The following is a 15,664-nucleotide window of genomic DNA, read 5'->3' as shown; positions in this document are numbered from 1 at the left end:
CGCGAGGAACATAAACGTGACGAAATCACTATCCAAAGGAGTTCAGCGTGCCAGCATAAAGCGATGACATCACATCATAAGTCATCGCTTAAAATATACACAAATGTTTCATAAGATGAAAACAATAAAGTCAGATCATCACGTAATCGGATCTTATGAATTGAATAAAGTATCACTATCATGTTTTGATGATAAATGATATCTTCATGATGATGGTATTAATTCTTATGCCTATTGTCACCGTTTGATTCAATAAAATCAGCAGTAATCTCGCTTGAAGTTTTTGGTTCATCAATAAATTCATTCTCCAATTTTTGAAAATCTTTGGTGATGTTCAAATTCCTTTGGTGCAGTCTAGTGCTAAGGTGTCTGTATTGGCATAGGCTAAAATAGGGACTGGACCATTGGACCCTTGGACCTTTAAACTATTTTTGGACTATTTTTTGCACTATTTCTTGGACTATTTCTTGGACAAAATTTTAGACTATTTTTCAAGGGGTGGGTAGGTAGTTTTGTCAGGGGGGTGGTTTATCATATCTTCTTCCTCAGGGAGGGGTAGGTAGAAGGTAGGTAGTTTTTTCTCTTTGGGAGGGGTGGGCAGGGGAATTTTGTCAAAATATATGATTCTTACTCATCAAAAATTAACACTTAGGAAGAGGTGGGTAGGTAGGAAGTTTTGTCAGGGGAAATGGTTGATCATATGTTCCTCCTTAGGGAGGGGAGTGTACGTAGTTTTCGTTAGGGGGAGAAGTGCTAATTACAGCACTTGAATCATTACACATGATAAACCATCTGAAAGCAATAGTCACACAACACATCCTCGCATGCGCACAACCTATTAACACGAGAGGAGAATGTAAGTAAAAGTTGTCATCTATGAGGGGAGGGGACCGTAATTATTACATAAAAGTTACCAGCATTAGGGAAACATTTTTCGATTCTTGTTCGCTGTGTCGCTTATTGACTTGTGCCAATGCAACTTGCTGCTTATATTTTGCTAACTAATGGATCGTTTGCACCAGTCGGCCTCGACTATATTTCTCTCGCGGATAAGAACCGTCACAAGAGTTATTTCCATTCCCTTTAATCTACCTACCCCTCCCTGAGGAAGAACATATGATAAACAACCCCCCTAACAAAACTACCTTCCCATCCCTTAAAAAAATAGTCCAAAATTTAATCCAAGAAATAGTCAAAAAAGCAGTCCAAAAATAGTCCAAAGATCCAAGCGTCCAATGGTCCAGTCTATATTTTACCCTATGCCATCTGTATTTATCAGTCATTTGATAATTTTTGTTGTTTAAAAAAACAGTACAGTTCCATGGTGGATTATATTTCATCATTATCGGTGTAGATAATTTTCATGGTTTGACAAGAACGATTTCATCGCATGGCGATATCCCGTGTACAATAAAGAATGCGTGACATTCTCAGAAAGACAGCGGAACTTTCCCTCGGAAAAGAGTCATCCAATTTCTATTGTTAGACTGTGGTTCTCACTTTACTTCTTACGCGTAAGAAACACATCATACACCAGACTTTCCCTGATCGTTCTCACTTTATTTCTTACGCGTAAGAAACACATCATCCACTAGACTTTCCCTAATCTTTCTCACTTTATTTCTTACGCGTAAGAAACACATCATCCACTAGACTTTCCCTACTCGTTCTCACTTTATTTCTTACGCGTAAGAAACACATTATCCACTAGAATTTCCCTAATCGTTCTCACTTTATTTCTTACGCGTAAGAAACACATCATCCACTGTACTTTCCCTAATCGGTCTTACTTTATTTCTCACCCGTAAGAAACATATCATCCACTGGACTTTCCCTGATTGTTCTCACTTTATTTCTTACGCCTAAGAAAAACGTAATCCACTGGACTTTCCGTAATCATTCTCACTTTATTATTCCTTGCGGGTAAGAAATACATAATCCAGTGGACTTTGCCTAATCGTTGTCACTTTATTTCTTACGCGAAAGAAACAAATCATCGCCTAGAATTTCCCTAATCATTCTCACTTTATTATTTCTTACGTGTAAGAAGCACATAATCCACTAGACTTTCCCTAATCTTTCTCACTTTATTTCTTGCGCGTAAGAAACACATAATGAACTGGACTTTCCCTAATCGTTCTCACTTTATTTCTTACGCGTAAGAAACACATATTCCACTAGACTTTCCCTAATCTTTCTCACTTTATTTCTTACGCGTAAGAAACACATCATCCACTAGACTTTCCCTACTCGTTCTCACTTTATTTCTTACGCGTAAGAAACACATTATCCACTAGAATTTCCCTAATCATTCTCACTTTATTTCTTACCCGTAAGAAACACATCATCCACTGTACTTTCCCTAATCGGTCTTACTTTATTTCTCACCCGTAAGAAACATATCATCCACTGGACTTTCCCTGATTGTTCTCACTTTATTTCTTACGCCTAAGAAAAACGTAATCCACTGGACTTTCCGTAATCATTCTCACTTTATTATTCCTTGCGGGTAAGAAATACATAATCCAGTGGACTTTGCCTAATCGTTGTCACTTTATTTCTTACGCGAAAGAAACAAATCATCGCCTAGACTTTCCCTAATCGTTCTCACTTTATTATTTCTTACGCGTAAGAAACACAGTATCCACTACACTTTCCCTAATCGTTCTAACTTTATTTCTTACGCGTTAAAATCACATCATCCACTACACTTTCCCTAATCGTTCTCGCTTTATCATTTCTTACGCGTAAGAAACACAAAATCCACTGGACTTTCCCTAATCGTTCTCACTTTATTTCTTGGGCGTATGAAACACAAAATCCACTGGACTTTCCCTAATCGTTATCACTTTATTCCTTGCGCGTAAGAAACACAAAATCCACTGGACTTTCGCTAATCGTTCTCACTTTATTTCTTTGGCGTAAGAAACACAAAATCCACTGGACTTTCGCTAATCGTTCTCACTTTATTTCTTTGGCGTAAGAAACACAAAATCCACTGGACTTTCCCTAATCGTTCTCACTTTATTTCTTGCGCGTATGAAACACAAAATCCACTGCACTTTCCCTAATCGTTCCCACTTTATTTCTTGCGCGTAAGAAACACAAAATCCACTGGACTTTCCCTAATCGTTCTCACTTTATTTCTTGCGCGTAAGAAACACAAAATCCACTGGACTTTCCCTAATCGTTCTCACTTTATTTCTTAGGCGTAAGAAACACATAATCCACTGGACTTTCGCTAATCGTTCTCACTTTATTTCTTGCGCGTATGAAACACAAAATCCACTGCACTTTCCCTAATCGTTCCCACTTTATTTCTTGCGCGTAAGAAACACAAAATCCACTGGACTTTCGCTAATCGTTCTCACTTTATTTCTTTGGCGTAAGAAACACAAAATCCACTGGACTTTCGCTAATCGTTCTCACTTTATTTCTTGGGCGTAAGAAACACAAAATCCACTGGACTTTCCCTAATCGTTCTCACTTTATTTCTTGCGCGTATGAAACACAAAATCCACTGCACTTTCCCTAATCGTTCCCACTTTATTTCTTGCGCGTAAGAAACACAAAATCCACTGGACTTTCCCTAATCGTTCTCACTTTATTTCTTGCGCGTAAGAAACACAAAATCCACTGGACTTTCCCTAATCGTTCTCACTTTATTTCTTAGGCGTAAGAAACACATAATCCACTGGACTTTCGCTAATCGTTCTCACTTTATTTCTTGCGCGTAAGAAACGCAAAATTTACTGGACTTTCCCTAATCGTTCTCACTTTATTTCTTGGGCGTAAGAAACACATAATCCACTGGACTTTAGCTAATCGTTCTCACTTTATTACTTGCGCGTCAGAAACACATAGTCCACTGGACTTTCGCTAATCGTCTCACTTTATTTCTTGCGCGTAAGAAACACAAAATCCACTGGACTCTCCCTAATCGTTCTCACTTTATTTCTTGCGGGTAAGAAACACAAAATCCACTGGACTTTCCCTAATCGTTCTCACTTTATTTCTTACGAGTAAGAAACACATAATCCACTGGACTTTCGCTAATCGTTCTCACTTTATTTCTTGCGCGTAAGAAACGCAAAATTTACTGGACTCTCCCTAATCGTTCTCACTTTATTTCTTGCGCGTAAGAAACACATAATCCACTGGACTTTCCCTAATCGTTCTCACTTTATTTCTTGGGCGTAAGAAACACATAATCCACTGGACTTTCCCTAATCGTTCTCACTTTATTTCTTGCGCGTAAGAAACACAAAATCCACTGGACTTTCGCTAATCGTTCTCACTTTAATTCTTGCGCGTAAGAAACACATAATCCACTGGACTTTCCCTAATCGTTCTCCCTTTATTTCTTGGGCGTAAGAAACACATAATCCACTGGACTTTCCCTAATCGTTCTCACGTTATTTCTTGCGCGTAGGAAACACATAATCCACTGGACTTTCGCTAATCGTTCTCACTTTATTTCTTGCGCGTAAGAAACACAAAATCCACTGGACTTTCCCTAATCGTTCTCACTGTATTTCTTGCGCGTAAGAAACACATAATCCAGTGGACTTTCCCTAATTGTTCTCACTTGATTTCTTGCGCGTAAGACACACAAAATCCACTGGACTTTCCCTAATCGTTCTCACTTTATTTCTTGCGCGTAAGAAACACAAAATCCACTGGACTTTCCCTAGTCGTTCTCACTTTATTTCTTGCGCGTAAGAAACACAAAATGCACTGGACTTTCGCTAATCGTTCTCACTTTATTTCTTGCGCGTAAGAAACACGAAATCCACTGGACTTTCGCTAATCGTTCTCACTTTATTTCTCTCGAGTAAGCAACACAAAATCCATTCGACTTTCCCTAATCGTTCTCACTTTATTTCTTGCGCGTAAGAAACACAAAATCCACTGGATTTTCCCTAGTCGATCTCAGTTTATTTCTTGCGCGTAAGAAACACAAAATCCACTGCACTTTCCCTTATCGTTCTTACATTATTTCTTGCGCGTAACAAACACAAAATCCATTGTACTTTAGCTAATCGTTCTCACTTTATTTCTTGCGCATAAGAAACACAAAATCCACTGGACTTTCCCTAATCGTTCTCACTTTATTTCTTGCGCGTTAGAAACAGAAAATCCACTGGACTTTCCCTAGTCGTTCTCACTTTATTTCTTGCGCGGAAGAAACACAAAATCCACTGGACTTTCGCTAATCGTTCTCAGTTTATTTCTTGCGCGTAAGAAAGACAAAATCAACTGGATTTTCGCTCATCGTTCTCACTTTATTTCTTGCGCGTAAGAAACACAAAATCCACTGGACTTTCCGTAATCGTTCTTACATTATTTCTTGCGCGTAAGAAACACAAAATCCACTGTACTTTAGCTAATCGTTCTCACTTTATTTCTTGGGCGTAAGAAACACAAAATCCACTGGACTTTCGCTAATCATTCTGACTTTATTTCTTGCGCGTAAGAAACACAAAATCCACTGGACTTTCCCTAATCATTCTCACTTTATTTCTTGCGCGTAAGAAACACAAAATCCAGTAGACTTTCCCTAATCGTTCTGACTTGATTTCTTGCGCGTAAGAAACACAAAATCCACTGGACTTTCCCTAATCGTTCTCACTTTATTTCCTGCGCGTAAGAAACACAAAATCCACTGGACTTTCCCTAGTCGTTCTCACTTTATTTCTTGGGCGTAAGAAACACAAAATCCACTGGACTTTCGCTAATCGTTCTCACTTTATTTCTCTCGCGTAAGAAACACGAAATCCACTGGACTTTCGCTAATCATTCTCACTTTATTTCTCTCGAGTAGGAAATACAAAATCCACTGCACATTCCCTTATCGTTCTTACATTATTTCTTGCGCGTAAAAAACACAAAATCCATTGTACTTTAGCTAATCGTTCTCACTTTATTTCTTGCGCGTAAGAAACACAAAATCCACTGGACTTTCCCTAATCGTTCTTACATTATTTCTTGCGCGTAAGAAACACAAAATCCACTGTACTTTAGCTAATCGTTCTCACTTTATTTCTTGCGCGTAAGAAACACAAAATCCACTGGACTTTCCCTAATCATTCTCACTTTATTTCTTGCGCGTAAGAAACACATTATCCACGACACTTTCCCTAATCGTTCTCACTTCATTTCTTGCGCGTAAGAAACACAAAATCCACTGGACTTTCGCTAATCGTTCTCACTTTATTTCTTGGGCGTAAGAAACACAAAATCGACTGGACTTTCGCGAATCGTTCTGACTTGATTTCTTGCGCGTAAGAAACACAAAATCCACTGGACTTTCCCTAGTCGTTCTCACTTTATTTCTTGCGCGTAAGAAACACAAAATCCACTGGACTTTCCCTAGTTGTTCTCACTTTATTTCTTGCACGTAAGAAACACAAAATCCACTGGACTTTCGCTAATCGTTCTCACTTTATTTCTTGCGCGTAAGAAACACAAAATCCACTGGACTTTCGCTAATCGTTCTCACTTTATTTCTCTCGAGTAAGAAATACAAAATCCACTGCACTTTCCCTTATCGTTCTTACATTATTGCTTGCGCGTAAGAAACACAAAATCCATTGTACTTTAGCTAATCGTTCTCACTTTATTTCTTGCGCGTAAGAAACACAAAATCCACTGGACTTTCCCTAATCGTTCTCACTTTACTTCTTGCGCGTTAGAAACAGAAAATCCACTGGACTTTCCCTAGTCGTTCTCACTTTATTTCTTGCGCGTAAGAAACACAAAATCCACTGGACTTTCGCTAATCGTTCTCACTTTATTTCTTGCGCGTAAGAAACACAAAATCCACTGGACTTTCGCTAATCGTTCTCACTTTATTTCTCTCGAGTAAGAAATACAAAATCCACTGCACTTTCCCTTATCGTTCTTACATTATTGCTTGCGCGTAAGAAACACAAAATCCATTGTACTTTAGCTAATCGTTCTCACTTTATTTCTTGCGCGTAAGAAACACAAAATCCACTGGACTTTCCCTAATCGTTCTCACTTTACTTCTTGCGCGTTAGAAACAGAAAATCCACTGGACTTTCCCTAGTCGTTCTCACTTTATTTCTTGCGCGTAAGAAACACAAAATCCACTGGACTTTCGCTAATCGTTCTCACTTTATTTCTTGCGCGTAAGAAACACAAAATCCACTGGACTTTCGCTAATCGTTCTCACTTTATTTCTTGCGCGTAAGAAACACAAAATCCACTGGACTTTCGCTAATCGTTCTCACTTTATTTCTCTCGCGTAAGAAACACGAAATCCACTGGACTTTCGCTAATCGTTCTCAGTTTATTTCTTACGCGTAAGAAAGACAAAATCCACTGGACTTTCGCTAATCGATCTCACTTTATTTCTTGCGCGTAAGAAACACAAAATCCACTGGACTTTCCCTAATCGTTCTTACATTATTTTTTGCGCGTAAGAAACACAATATCCACTGTACTTTAGCTAATCGTTCTCACTTTATTTCTTGGGCGTAAGAAACACAAAATCCACTGGACTTTCGCTAATCGTTCTGACTTTATTTCTTGCGCGTAAGAAACACAAAATCCACTGGACTTTCCCTAATCATTCTCACTTTATTTCTTGCGCGTAAGAAACACAAAATCCAGTAGACTTTCCCTAATCGTTCTCACTTTATTTCTTGCGCGTAAGAAACACAAAATCCACTGGACTTTCGCTAATCGTTCTCACTTTATTTTGTTGCGCGTAAGAAACACAAAATCCACTGGACTTTCGCTAATCGTTCTGACTTTATTTCTTTCGCGTAAGAAACACAAAATCCACAGGACTTTTCCTAATCGTTCTCACTTTATTTCTTGCGCGTAAGAAACACAAAATCCACTGGACTTTCGCTAATCGTTCTCAGTTTTTTTCTTGCGCGTAAGAAACACAAAATCCACTGGACTTTCGCTAATCGTTCTCACTTTATTTCTTGGGCGTAAGAAACACAAAATCCACTGGACTTTCGCTAATCGTTCTCACTTTATTTCTTGCCCGTAAGAAACACATAATCTACTGGACTTTCGCTAAACGTTCACACTTTATTTCTTGCGCGTAAGAAACACAAAATCCACTGGACTTTCCCTAATCGTTCGCACTTTATTTCTTGCGCGTAAGAAACACATAATCCACTGGACTTTCGCTAATCGTTCTCACTTTATTTCTTGCGCGTAAGAAACACATAATCCACTGGACTTTCGCTAATCGTTCTCACTTTATTTCTTGCGCGTAAGAAACACAAAATCCACTGGACTTTCGTTAATCGTTCTCACTTTATCTCTTGTGCGTAAGAAACACATAATCCACTGGACTTTCCCTAATCGTTCTCACTCTATTTCTTGCGCGTAAGAAACACATTATCCACTACACTTTCCCTAATCGTTTTCACTTTATTTCTTACGCGTTAAAATCACATCATCCACTGGACTTTCCCTAATCGTTCTCGCTTTATCATTTCTTACGCGTAAGAAACACAAAATCCACTGGACTTTCTCTAATCGTTCTCAGTTTATTTCTTACGCGTAAGAAACACATCATCTAGTGGATTTTCCTTAATCATTCTCACTTTATTTCCTATCCGTAAGAAACACATCATCCACTGGACTCTCCCTAATCGTTCTCACTTTTTATCTTACGCCTAAGAAACACGTAATCCACTGGACTTTCCCTAATCATTCTCACTTTATTATTCGTTGCGGGTAAGAAATACATAATCCAGTGGACTTTGCCTAATCGTTGTCACTTTATTTCTTACGCGAAAGAAAGAAATCATCGCCTAGACTTTCCCTAGTAGTAATGGGTGAAGACTGGTTGCCATCAGACTACGAAGAAACTGATTCAGACTAAAAACATATGGAGAGAAAACAAGATATATTATTGGTGATGGAATTGAGTGAAACAAATAAGTTTAATTGTGGAAATGTTATCCACGAAGAAATGATCAAAATGGACTACATCAATTGTCCATTTTGCGATGAAGAATTACAACAGCCAACAATTAAAATAGTGTCATGTTGTGAAAAACAAGACATGATAAATAACAAGGGTACAAATGTATGCCGCAATTGTGGTACAGTAAGTGGTTATGATACAGCCAGTGAGTACGTTGATTTTCATGAAAACAAGTACAAGATTGTCAAGAAATCGGTTTAACAAAGAAAATATCATTTAGACAATGTGTTAAACGATATCACTAGTAAAAATGGATGGCAATTATCAGTACACAATAAAAATAGAATACATGATATTTTCCGAAAAATAGACAGGATGATGCCACAAATTAATGGTGATCGTAAACGAATGATTAACATTAATTTTATTCTAAAAACATTTTCGAATTTTTGGATTTACCGACTGATAATATACCAATAACGAGGTCCAAAAAACTTTGCTGATGTTGAATATTATTGGAGTAAAATAATTCATCTTATTCACTTGTGAACAATTTATTAAACTTATCCTCAAACTTGTGGTATAATGGACACATGTCTATTATGATAGTATTTGTACAAAGCTTTCAACTCTGATATCTCAGCTTCGGTTAAATTGTTATCGATATGATTGAAATTGAAAGCAGTCTTTGATGCTTTCATATATATGGTTTAGATATTATTTAATCCAATTCAAAATATGTCCCCAACCTTTTTTTTCTGCTGCTACCATAGCGTGAAAAGCATCTCCACCAATTGCATAAAGGTTTGTTGTGAACCCCATTCGATATGTATTTTTGAAGATGTAGGTTGAGGAAAAGAACGTGTTGTTGTTATTGTACCAGGCATTCCTGCAATTTCGGCATTTATATTTTCACCGTTTTTAACAACCCATATCATGAATTGTTTATTTTTGAAATTATTTGTTATATCGATAAATAGTTGTTCGTTACGATTGAATGTGATTGTAAGTCGGTAAGTTCTACCACCACTACCACTACTGTCTAAACGATTCAGTATTCTTACATAGAATATGTCTCTCTGAGTATTTACAAACGCGCCAAAATTCTCTGAAAAATTAGTATCATGTTTGATAACGAAAAACATGGAGAAATCTTTCTGGACGTCGATATTGACATTCATTTCGCCATAGAAACCACGGAAACGGTAAGTTAAATTGAAAACAGAAAATGGTATACTACTTGGTGAACCAGTCCGAGTAGTCACTTTCAAATCGTCCAACGCAGTCACACTAGGACCACTTCTTTTGAACTCTTCTGGATCTAACAAGTCTGCGTAAAATTCGAATAATCTTTTTAACACCTCGTCGTGCAATGCCACTCGGGCTATTTGTTTTTCAGCAACGTATACTTTTGTTGTCAGTTCAGTGATGTTGTAGTTGAAAGGATCGATTTTGGTTTGCATTTCTCTTCTGAAAAATTTTACAAGATTATCTTCAAACTCATTCAACTGTTTGATATTCACAGTATCATTATTTTCGACACCGTCTTGGACATTTTTTTATCTGATTTTTCATGTCAATATTTTCATTAAAGTTTTCCGTTTGAAATTCAACAGCAGTTTTGAATGTCAGTTTGCCATTTTCTAAATAATACAGCTCATCGAAGACATCTTAGCTCAGAGCGCTCTGTTTTCCCTCGATCCCATAAATAACCAAATGACCACGCCCCTGAGATGGACTGTTTGTAATACCCTGACATTTCAAGTCAACGTTGAATATGAACTCGCAGCGTGTTACACTACTTGTCCTCTTAGATTTAAGCGCTGCTTTTGACACCGTGGACCACGCGATTTTGCTAAAACGCTTGACCACTGATTTTGGTATAGGCGGGAAGGCTTTAGAGTGGTTCTCGTCGTATTTGTCGGGACGCAGCCAGCGTGTTTTGTTTGAGGGGGCTACATCTGGTAGCTTCGATCTGCGTTTTGGTGTCCCACAAGGCAGCTGTCTCGGCCCGCTTCTGTTTGTGGTTTACGCCTCCAAGCTCTTTGAGATAGTACAAGTCCACCTGCCGAATGCGCACTGCTTCGCTGACGACACGCAACTTTACTTGTCTTTTAATCCTAACAGGCCTATGGATCAAGTGAAGGCATTGGAAGCTATGGAGCGATGCATTAGTGACTTACGTAAATGGATGTACCGGGACAAATTAAAGATCAACGATGATAAGACTGAATTTCTTGTTATCGGATCGAGACAACAGTTGCTGAAAATTAATCACAGTTCAGTCCGTGTTGGCATGATCGATATTAAGCCTGTTAAGGTAGTGCGTAATCTAGGCGCCTGGTTCGACTCGCATTTTTCTGTGAAGGTGTTTTATTAAAGCATCCTTCGGGGAGAATGAAAAAGTCATTTGGTGACAGATCCTTCACTGAGTGTGTCTGCGCCCACTCTGTGTAACGCTCTTCCTGTTAGCCTCCGCATGATCAAATGTATTTCCACGTTTAAGTCAAATCTTAAAACTTATCTTTTTAAATTAGCTTTTAATATTTCTTAAATATGTATATATAAATAAATGATGTAGTGTTTTTTTAATTATTTTTAAATTTTATTGTAGATTTTTAATACTTGTATAGTTTTAGGTTATTTATTGTTGTAATGCGCTTTTGATCAGCTGGTATGTTAAAAAGCGCACTATAAATGAATAAATTATTATTATTATTATTATTATTATTATTATTATTATTATTATTAACGTAATTGTATTCAGGTGGAGTTACATCGTACTTATGGAAGTGAATGATGAATCCACTATATTTCGAAAACAGCCTGATTGTTTGTTGACTGATATTCAGTTAGGAAGAAACAACTGACACTGTCACCTGATCCATAGTTGGTGGGAAGAATTCAATCACCAAAGTGAATTCACCCTCAGGAAGTAGATACATGTTGAATCCCAGTCGAAATGCATACCAGTTTTGTGCGTCTTTTCCAATTCTGAAACTGTAAGCTTTCTTACTAATATCATGAGGTGAATCAGAAAAGTCTTCGATACCATCAACAATAATGTTACTCTCACGTGTTGATTGATTAACATCATCCATAAGACATTGGAAAACACTTTTTTTGTTTGTTGAGTCGCTGATATGTGAGTCATTTATTTTTTTTGTAAAACTATCAGTCAGCGTTATAATCATAGCCCCGTTGACTTGGTTTACGTACCTGATATTGCTGGTTGACAGCACGTTGTGGGAGTCAGTGGATAAGTTGATGATTTTGTTGTTACTCCTGTCTAAATCAGCAGCCATTTTATTTGAACCATCAAGTAAAAGCGTTTCATTTTCGTTTGCTTTGGTTGTTAACTGTTGATAATTGACTGCATCATTGTTGTCGCTGCCAGGTGTAATGTTTATTATTTTGTTGTTCCCCATATCTAAATCCACATTCATGGAAGTTCCACCGTTAATATTCAATTTATGACCAGTCTGACAAAAAGATGATGACGATGATAAAAAAGATGGTGATGATGATCTTGATAAACATCCAATAATTTTAAAATTTCAGTACTCCACCTACAGAGTATTAATAAAATTGAAAACAGGCTACCAACTAGATCTCACCCAATCAAATTTTCACGAGCTCGTTGGCTTTCTTAAAGATGCTGAAAATTATGGGTCACGAATGCCTGATTTAAGTCAAGATACAGAAATGCTAAACATACACTGTGATTTGGTTAATATCAGCCTTGTTAATGGAGGAGATACAGATATAATTTAATCTTTCTCAACCAGTATCCTCAAACCGTCATTTAGTTTCACTATGGAACCGCAAAGAGTCACATTTAATCCTGTGAATAAGAACACCATTTCGAGAATGAGAATATATATAACCGATGGCAAAGGACGACAGATAAATCTTAATGGCGCAGATACAGCTTTTAGCTCACTGTTGAAAAGAATTGTCGAATTTATTTATATGAAATCGTATGAATTCAAAAGATTTGACCATCCTCAAATGGGTAAATTTGTGTAAAAACACAAACGCAACGGTTTGATTGTTGACAATATATTCAAACCGATAAGAAGTATAGCATCATCTGTATTCCAAAATGTTGCCAAACCAATCGCGAAAAAAGCAATAAAATCCGGCCGGAGTAGAACACGCTGGTGAGCGTTTGGGTAAAAAAAGCAGCAGAGAAATCAGCTGATCTGATGATGAAACGACTAAGAGGTGTGAAACAAAAAACACCAACACTTCCAACGATAAAAGAAGAAAGTAGAGATATAATATTGAATCGCTTAATATCAGGAGAAGGTGTAAGGAAAAGGAAAGGAAAGGGACTACTGCTCGGAAAAACAGTCCATTCAACTCAATTCCAATACTTGGTCAAATATTATAAAACACGAATTTTTATCTAAACTAATAGTATAATGGCTTTTAGATCAAGTGAAATGTTACAACGAAATGAGTTTGTAAGATACCAGTCAGATGATGCAATCAGAGCACCAGCTAATGGTGAACACCAAGATAAAAATGGATACAAATTTACAATCAATAACAGATCAGCGTTTTACGATTGGTATAATGCTTATTTTAAAAATTCTGTTTCAACTACCAAAACTCGCTGATGGAACAGCTTATGGTGGAGGTGATAGAATTACGGTCATCAATGGCTCACACTCTTTCATCAATCATCTGATGATCAAATCTGCTGGTAAAATCGTATATGATACAGATAATCTCCACAAGGTCAGTTTTGTTAAGAATCTATTGGAGTATTCTGATGATTTCAGCAGATCAGTTGCAAAAAACGGTCTTTGGTATTTGGATACTAGCCATCAGATTGCTAATGCTAATCAGAATGCAGTATTTGAAGCAAGACGAAGGTTAACAGTGGGAAATGCTGATGTCAATGTTATTATTCCTGTCAATAGATATTCATTCTTCGAAGTGTTAGAAGATAAGATGCTTATACCAATGCAATTACAATTCAATATAACACTTCAGAATGATGATGAGCTAATTCAAAAAGCAGATGCTGCCGATGATGGAAGAGTCGCCATTAATCGTTTTCTATTATGGGTGCCCAAATTAATTCCAAAAGATAGTCTATATGACAATTTTGTCAGCTCATTTTTGAAAGAAACTAAATGGTCCTATCTGAGATCGTCTATCAAATGTCCGCTCCAGCACAAGCAAGTGGTTTTGATCAGATTTCAGCAAGTGTGGATTATGTTAAACATATATTTGTATATCTCCAAAGAAATAAAACAAATGTCGTGGCAGAAAATCCTTACTTATTTGATACTTATAAATTGAATGCCGCTGATGCTAATAGTTATCTGACGACATGTACATTAGAATATGGAAGTGGAATATTTTATCCAGAAACTGAGTATGATAGAGAAACTAAGGTGAGAATTTTTAACGATTTGTCTTATGCTGCAAGAAGAAATGATTTTAATACTGGTACACAACTGAATCTTGCAAATTTTAATGGTCTTTATGGTATGATATATTTTGATTTAACAAACCAAACAGAAAAAGTTACAAGGGATCCCAAACAGTTAATTTTCAGATACAAAATAAATGCTGCTTCAGCAGCTGCATTCAATGTTGACGCAATTGTCTTTTACGAAGAGATGCTGGTTGTGATTAACAAAATTGGTAATGAGTTAGTTATTGTGTAAATAAATAGAATAGCAAATATAGAAGTTAGTTAGTTATTCCTCAATACGAGGATGTTTTTCAAAATACATATTTTATATAATCTATATAATATATGACGCAATTATTTGAAATAAGGGTGAAATTATCACCAAATCAGAAAAAGAATCTTGCTAGTGCATTTCATAAGCGTGAAACCATTGTTCTCAGGCTTTCAAAAGATGCACTAACTGGAAATAACGTTTTGTACGTTGCACAAAATGTGCCGAAACGATTGCACAAGAATAAACAGCTGAATAAAGGATTGGACATCAAACTTGCTAAGACTAATATCAGAAACGAGGTTCGAGGTAGTCTGTTGACAAGCATATTACGTTTAGGTCGTATTTTTGCACCTACCATAGCAAAGAAAACCTTGCATTATCTGCATTGGCCGGATTAGCTTCAGAAGGTGCTTTCCAAATTGTGAAGAAAATAACGGGAAGAGGCCAAACAGGTGGTGTTTTTATGATACCAAATAATAGTATTAGTGATCTTGTGAATACTTGTCACCATCTATTAACCAGAAAACAAGCTAGAGATTTGGCAAGAGTATTAGCAAGAGGTGATCCGAATGTTCTTCTGAAACTCTCCAATAAACAAATAGGTTCCGGGCTAAGAATAAGAAATCCAAAATTGCAAAAGAAAGCGATTGATTGGGGAATTAAGAAAGCAACTCCTGTTATTCAAAAAGTTGGATCTGAAGCAATTAATTAATTATCAACCAAAGTGAGACCAAATTACAAATATAAAACTGACAGAATGGATCTTGATGCTGACATGTACAAAGGAGGTGCAATTGATATCCAAAAAGCGATTGGCAAAATACCAAAACCAAAGGCTGGATGGACACCAGGAAAGTACAAATAAATGGGACCATATAATCCATTGAATAAGCAATTAGAATACAACCCATGCACCGGTGAGTTCTCAAATGGTACGTACAACCGTGTAATAAGGTGGATGAGATAGCTGCTGATCATGATATTTGTTATGATATGGGAAAAAAAAACAAAGGTGATTGTGATTGGCAAATGGTTT

The 15,664-nt window shown here is 37.0% G+C and overlaps 1 pseudogene; it reads left to right on the top strand.

The window, feature by feature from the left end:
* The first annotated feature begins 13,266 nt into the window (after positions 1 to 13,266).
* LOC149105997 (uncharacterized) lies at positions 13,267 to 14,607 on the top strand (annotated as a pseudogene).
* The last annotated feature ends 1,057 nt before the right edge of the window (positions 14,608 to 15,664 follow it).

The sequence above is a fragment of the Orbicella faveolata genome, unplaced genomic scaffold (genome assembly GCF_042242905.1).
Source record: "Orbicella faveolata isolate gen_17 unplaced genomic scaffold, um_ofav_v1 contig_3, whole genome shotgun sequence".
Classification (NCBI taxonomy): Eukaryota; Metazoa; Cnidaria; class Anthozoa; order Scleractinia; family Merulinidae; genus Orbicella; species Orbicella faveolata.
This window is presented reverse-complemented; position numbering and strand designations above follow the sequence as displayed.